We start from the raw sequence: 7224 nt of genomic DNA, 5'->3' as shown, positions 1-7224 counted from the left end.
TGGTGCTAAAGTCAATGGAGTCAAAAGTCAAGAAGGTCGTTCAAGAAAACCTCACAACTCGTAATGGATTTGGTCGACAAGTGTGGCAAGAGATTGAAGAGCTACATGAACGGCACCCATCTCGTATTTATGGCAACCCTACGGCATGGTGGAATAGAACGATCTCGATTGCGTTCTTGACGTACCACTTTGGACATCGTCAAGGAAAAAACAAGCCTGTACTCTTGCTTTGGGACGATTTCAGCGCACACTTCACCGAAGATGTCGTGGCCTATGCAAAGACGGTCAACGTTGTCCTCGAGAAGATACCCCCAACCTTTACCTGGATCTGCCAGCCTGCCGACGTTGCATGGATGAAGCCCCTGAAGGCATGTCTTCGACGTAAATGGGTCGACCACTTGAGAGCCGAAATCGACGGCTCGAAAATGTCGGACGAGCCCTTCAAGCTACGTGCGCCGGATCGCTTCGAGCTTGTCGAATGGGTCAACGACGCGTGGGACAGCATCGCTAGACGAACCATCATCAGCGGGTTTGAAAAATGCCACGTCATCCAGAATGCCAAGCAAGAGACGCAAGGCGTCCACCACAGCAACGGCATCGACTTCCAAGACGACGAAACATTGGACAGCTCCAACCACGACGACGTCAACGCAGCGGCCAATGTTCTTGAATCGCTCCTACAAATGGATGTTGTCAACGTCGAAATCTTGGCATTGGCCGATGAACAAGAGGAACTCGCCTTGTCCGACTTGGACGCAAGCCTTGTGGACGGCCAGACGCGAAAGCCATAGTCGCTTTCTAAAGCAAACACAGGTCAATGGTATTGAAAGTTTGTTTTGCATTCGTACCGTCGAGTGCCGTGGGAACCAAGTGACCAAATACATACAGGTGGCGCCGGTATCCGGGACAGCACAACAATGGGCTAGGCCGAAGCGGTCCCATGTCTACTATCAGCGGCCCTTTTGACACACACCTAGCAAATGATGCACTGGCAGAGATGACTGTGGTGTGAGACCCTCGACTGGCGGTAGTTGGAGGAATAGGAGTTGGTCCGATATTCCGGATACACTATCCGGGGTGCTTGTGTTCGATGCATTGGAATTTGTAAAATGAATGGACTTGGCTAGTAGGAATAGATTTTTGACAGGACAAGACATTAAACGGGCCATTGTGTTAGAATGACCTGTCAAAGCTATTGGCCTTCAAGAAACAATGTCCTGTCAATATGCTTGGTGTGATCGGCTCCATTTCAATGTGTAGACTAGAGAAAATATCTTTCAAACACTATACACTGTTAAAATAAATTGCTTTCGGTTATTTAAAGTCGTGGGGTTTGGACGTTCTGGCAGTTGGACTGTCACATTCTTTTCCGATCTGACAAATCAACTAAAGTATGTAGTACCAGTACAGTAGTACCAGTACAGTAGTACAGTGGTGGCAAAAGTCTTCGTAACGTGACGGATCTGTGATTTGCCGAAAGATCGGTGATTTGCCGAGCTGCATTACCCAATAGAATTCAAGAATTGATATGATTGGATAAAATAGTAGTCTGCAACAACTGATACCTTCAAAATCTTATGGTGGAAATAGTACTAACTTAAAGAGGGGCTTGCCTGTTTTCAAATCAAGTACGACCTGTAAATTATTATTACTGCATATATATAATATTGCTCTATAAATCAATAATTTTGTTTCATGGAAGGCGTAAAGTTCCCATACTGAATACAAGGTTAAATTTCGGCAAATCACCGATCGCCTGTTTGAGCGCCACCCAACAGGAAAAACTCAATTATTTCCCATTAACCAGAAAAAGCAAGATGTAGTACAGTAACGTAGGGCACCAGTCATCGGCACTGTTCTAAGCCAATAGAAATGCCTGAATAACTCTTATTGGTCAAAATGTAGTTCTTCAAGAATTAGTGCCCCTTATAAATTAGAGGTTGGACCTGTCAATTTTGTGTTGATCATACAGAAATCGTTACTGTAGCAGTTAATACCCATTCTAAACACATATTCCTTTGATATCTAATATGAAGACAGCATCCCGCGAACTAGAGCGTGGAGGATTCGATACATTACACAAGTCTAAAACGTGTGCCGATGACTGGTGCCCTACAAAAAACGCTACTTTTGAAAATCCTTACTGCACGTGTTTACTATTGAAATTGATATCCTTTAAACCTCAATTCATGAGCTGAATCTTGCGGTTATTTTGATATTTGTATCACCTCAATATGTGTTGTAGTCAACGAGAAATGGACGAACAAAGTAAGCAATGAACGATGCTGATGACTGGTGCCCCACGTTAGGCAATTTTGTATGCAGCGCAAGGTGAACCACGTTGCGAATTCCATAAATATTTCTGAAATTGTATAGTTTCAATAGAATATATCTTCAAGTTTGTATATTGATTCTTTTTTTCATGTGTCTATCTGTTCAAAATTGTCCAATTTGTCCAATCAGATGCCGTGAAATCACGAAAATCGCTGCGTATATTCATCACGCCCTGTTGCGATATACTTCGTATTTTTACACTTGTGATGGAGGTTATGCAAGGAGCATTGAGATAACTATGTAGGCTGTGTATGAGAGCAAGATCATGCGATGTGGTATTCAGGGCTCGGTCAATTTGAACAGGTCTAGACTTCAGTAACATCACCACTTGCCTGCTAAACCAATGAATGTGGTCATCCCTCATTCCACCATCCAGTCCGTTTCGATGCCGTACACCTCCCTGCTGGTGTGATCACGTGGTTTTACGGGCAGGTGACGCAATACGTCTTTGTGGCACCCATCGCAAGTGCTAACTAAAACCGCCACTTCAGCACTTGCGATGGGTGCTACCAAGATGTCTTGCGCCACCGCGTTGGCCCACCAGAGCTGCCACGGCATTGCGACCTAACCGAGCGCACAACATAATGTTAGCAGTAAGGGGAGAACCACATTGGATGTAGTGGGAGTGAACTCATCAGTACACAATTTTCCGGAGCAGCATCACACGAAGCTACAAAATTCAAGTGTCCAAACAGCTCAAAATTGTAATCCTCTGCCAGTGTTATAGCCAATCATGTGTAAGAAACGAGGTGTGATGGACTCTGATTGGATATTAAAAAGGAACAAGGTGGCTCACCTTGCGAATTCCTTTAACAAATCATTTAATCACTTTCTAGTACTTTGTTAGCAATGACCATACTGAGCCGCTTAGGCATTGAATCAATGAGTCCCTGAATGAAAGGAACTGGGATATTATCCCAGATTCGAATCAAGCGGCGTTTCAATTGTCCGAGCGATGAAGGAGGCGATTGACGCACTCTACGCTTCATGTACTCCCATACATGCTCAATGGGGTTCAAGTCAGGACTTTGAGGGGGATGATTAAGCATATAAATTGCATTTTCATAAAAAAACTCATGCACGATCTTGGTTTTATGAATGGGCACGTTGACTTGGAGAAACTCAAAGTCGATCGGAAGCGCCAATTTCGCAAAGTTCTCAGGCAAATTCGACTCGACTTTGTCCAAGTAGTCTGTCGACTTCATTTTGCCCTCGCAAAACACAAGTGTACCGGTCCCATTGTACCCGATAGCCCCCCACACCATCAACGTTTGGCGGCCACTCTTAAACGTCGGAGGGAGGCAGGCGTCAAGGAACTCTTCACCAGGTCTCCGTCGTACATACACCCGCCTATTGTAACCGACAAGTTGAAGGGACTTTCGTCCGTCCAAAGCACCTTCTTCCAGTCTTCCACGGTTCGAAGTTTGTGCTTTTGGGCGTACGAAATCCTCTTCAACTTGTTCGCCTTGGAGATGAACGGCTTGCGCCTTGCCGCACGACCATGCAAACCAACTGCGTGGATGCGCCGACAGATGGTGGTTGACGAGATGTCCTTCTCGTGGAACACAGAAAACGTTTCTTGTAGAGACTCAGCACTGGGCGACGATCGGCCTTGACTACACGCAAGATGATGCGGTCTTCATGTGGTGTTGTTGCACGAGGTCGACCAGAGCGGGGGAGTGGCGTCGTTTGGTTGTGTTTCTTATACGTTTTGATGATGCTTTGGACTGTTGACTTGGGATACTCAAGGATGAGCCGATTTTGCCATAGCCCATCCCGTCAAGGTGCTTGGATACAACAAGGGAGCGCAGTTCGTGTGAGAGCTCCTTGCTTGCACGTGGAGCGTCGTTTGACATGCTATTAGTGTAGCTTTGATGGTGTAGTGGATGCAGTTCACTTTGATAAGTGAATTGCATGTTTTATGAGGTGATTTGGTGAAGTAGTGTGTGAGCTACAACAAAATTTGGTATTGGGTACGAAGACTTTTGAATCGAAATTTTTGTATCATATGTTTTGTTTTCATTTTTTCACGCTCAGGTTTCATTTGTTTGTGCCCAATCAGCATCATATAGATAGAGCAGACGTTAATCAGTATGGCAATGTATTTTCCTTGTCGAACCTATCAAAATGTCAAAAATTATCGTCAAATGATGAAAAATGTCATGTGGGGTACGAAGACTTTTGCCACCCACTGTACATTGCTACTTGTTGTTACTAGAAAAACAGTATACAGTGCCCGACAGCTTCGAGGGTGCCTTTGAGCATAACTTTTGTTACAATAATGTTAGCCAGAAACGTTAAATATATCATATGTAGCGGTCGGTCCACTCTACAACTTGCTATTTTGATCGAATCCCGAATGTTTATAGTCTTGCCAAAATGATGCTTCAAAGTTTCAAAACTAGCGAATTTTCATCCTATAAATTTATACATTTATCCATCTAATTAAATTATCGGCCCTCCTGTGACTAATGGGTATACATATATTATGACCGATTTATTGGATATTATTCAGTATAATACGTTTTCATTGGTCTAAACTATGACAACTATATTGTTGGGTCGCAGAAAACCTCTTCATAATCGATACAATTCTGAGAAGCACCCTCGAAGCTGTCGAGCACTGATAATTGACAATTATCGATATATCGCATTAGCAAACAATACTACTCTGGTCCGATATACGTAGTACTTCGAAGTAACTCTGACAACACATAATTGGAAACCTCACCTCGTACAATGTCAAGTGCGATGGAACAATCTATAAGAGTGTACTCATGAATTTGAATTGCCGCTTGAAACAAGAACACCTCGAAGCAATCGTAAACTCCTCCGGCATATAAAAAAATACGAAATAATTTAGCGGCTATCTTGGCGTCTTTATTCATGTGCGGAAGCTTGTAGTTAGTTATGTATTACTTCATGAATTGCAATCGACATTTCCATAACTTTTTGGAAAGTTATAAGTGTTTTTGAGAGGGTAGCAACAGGCGTTTCATAGAACACGGCTCGCACAGCATCGATAAGCTCCTCGATTGAACGAGTTGACTTTTGATGCTGCAAACTTTGAATAGAATTAAAGAATCCTAAGTCAAGAACGTTAAAATCCGGACTATTCGAAGGCTGATTGGCAATTTCGATATCACTAATTCCACGGTCATCGAGCTCTATTGTGGTCACGCAATTGTGGGGGCTCGCATTGTCTTGCTGGATGATAACTTTGCCACTACTAGTAGTACTACTAGGAATTTTCGACGTAATAGCAGGAAAAACCTTAGTAACTACAGTATCATAGTACACCTCAGCATTCACAGACAAGGGAACAGTTACCAAGGTTCCCTTGTCGCGATTGACGCTTTTTTGCTTCGCTGCCACGACCTCCACGAACGGCTACATGCCAATGTTGCCACAAAAAGTTGCCTCGAGTGGGGCCAAAACGTGAGCGGGCAACAGCCGCCAAAAATATGACCTTGGTGATGACGTGACAGTTCGCACCGCCATTTCTTCATCATCGTACGCGTAATACCTTCGATTCGCCTTTGTCAAATAGAACCATTTCTCATCAACATGGACATAATTGTCCATACTGATAAAGAAAAAGTTCCATTTGGGAAGAATCGAACGAACCCCATTGCAAGATGTAGGCGGGCTTCAACGTTCGAAGGGGTCAGAAATAGCTTGACATAACTTGAGCGAGCCTTCAAACGCGGATTATCAGTCATGTGTCGCACGATTGTTGTCTTGGCGATGCCCGACTTTTTGGCCAAAGAGCGCAAGGTTTGGCGGTCGTGGTGAGGCCTAGTCGAATGATATCTTCGATCTCTTCCTTTGAGCGCTTTTTTTTACTGCCAGAATTCCCTTAAAATAGTACAATACTTAAAATTGATATATATGAAAACGAATATATATATATAGTAGTAAATTGCTAGAGGTTTTACCACGTAATTTTGATGCTACGTCCACCCCGTTCAGTATCGACTCCCGTCCACGATACTACACGCGCGAAACAGTGCATCCATGACAGTTGAACTGCTTTGCAGTGTCCACGAAGTCCCCACGACGCAGTGTGCCACTTGCAGATATTTCGAGAAGGGTATCGTAGATGGCATGATGCTCCATGCTGGTGAGGTGAGATGCCGTTCCCAATCGCCGTGCCGGGGCATTCAGAGGGTCTAGAGGGGTGCGCGGGTGCGCGGTTGTGGTGGAGGCATACCACCAGGTTAGCGAAAGATTGGTACGTTGTTTGAAGTCGGAATATTGAATAATGAATGCACTGCGTACAAAAGAAGTTAAAAAAAAGTTCCCGCTTACTTTGGGGTCGCGTAACGTTTCGAGCAAAACGGTCTAGCACACACTGAAACTATTAGACAAGATCTTGTGCTGTTCGATGCACCAATCAGGGGTTAAATTGGAGGAAAATTAGAAAAATCCCGCCAATAAGAAGTTGGAGGTGACATCGGTTGCGGAACAGACTGGTATCCACGATGCAATTGGTGTATAAAGAAGCACAAGATCTCAGCTTTGATTGGCTTGTTTATGGACTTTCTGGAACTTTTTGCTTGCTTTTGAGATACATGTCCTGGGCGCGATAAAATAATGCATAGAAATCCTGTACGACATCCATATCGCGAACAGTCCTATTTTGGCCAATAGGTGACCGCCATGGAAGGCCGATAAAAATCTATTGGCTATGATAGTATTCACATCTTCTTGATGGTTGAATGAATTTCACCCTGAATTACAGACGGCGACGGAATTTAAGGAGCATCGAAGTTATTTCCATGTGGAAATATTTTTAGCGAATCAAATTTGAATAAGTTGAATGTTTGAATTTTGTTGGACTAAAACATTTCACGCGGCAAGAACATTTTAAAATTGATTTAAATATGG

This window comes from Aphanomyces astaci (genome assembly GCF_000520075.1).
Source record: "Aphanomyces astaci strain APO3 unplaced genomic scaffold supercont1.16, whole genome shotgun sequence".
Classification (NCBI taxonomy): Eukaryota; Oomycota; class Saprolegniomycetes; order Saprolegniales; family Verrucalvaceae; genus Aphanomyces; species Aphanomyces astaci.
Note: the sequence above shows the minus strand (reverse complement) of the source record.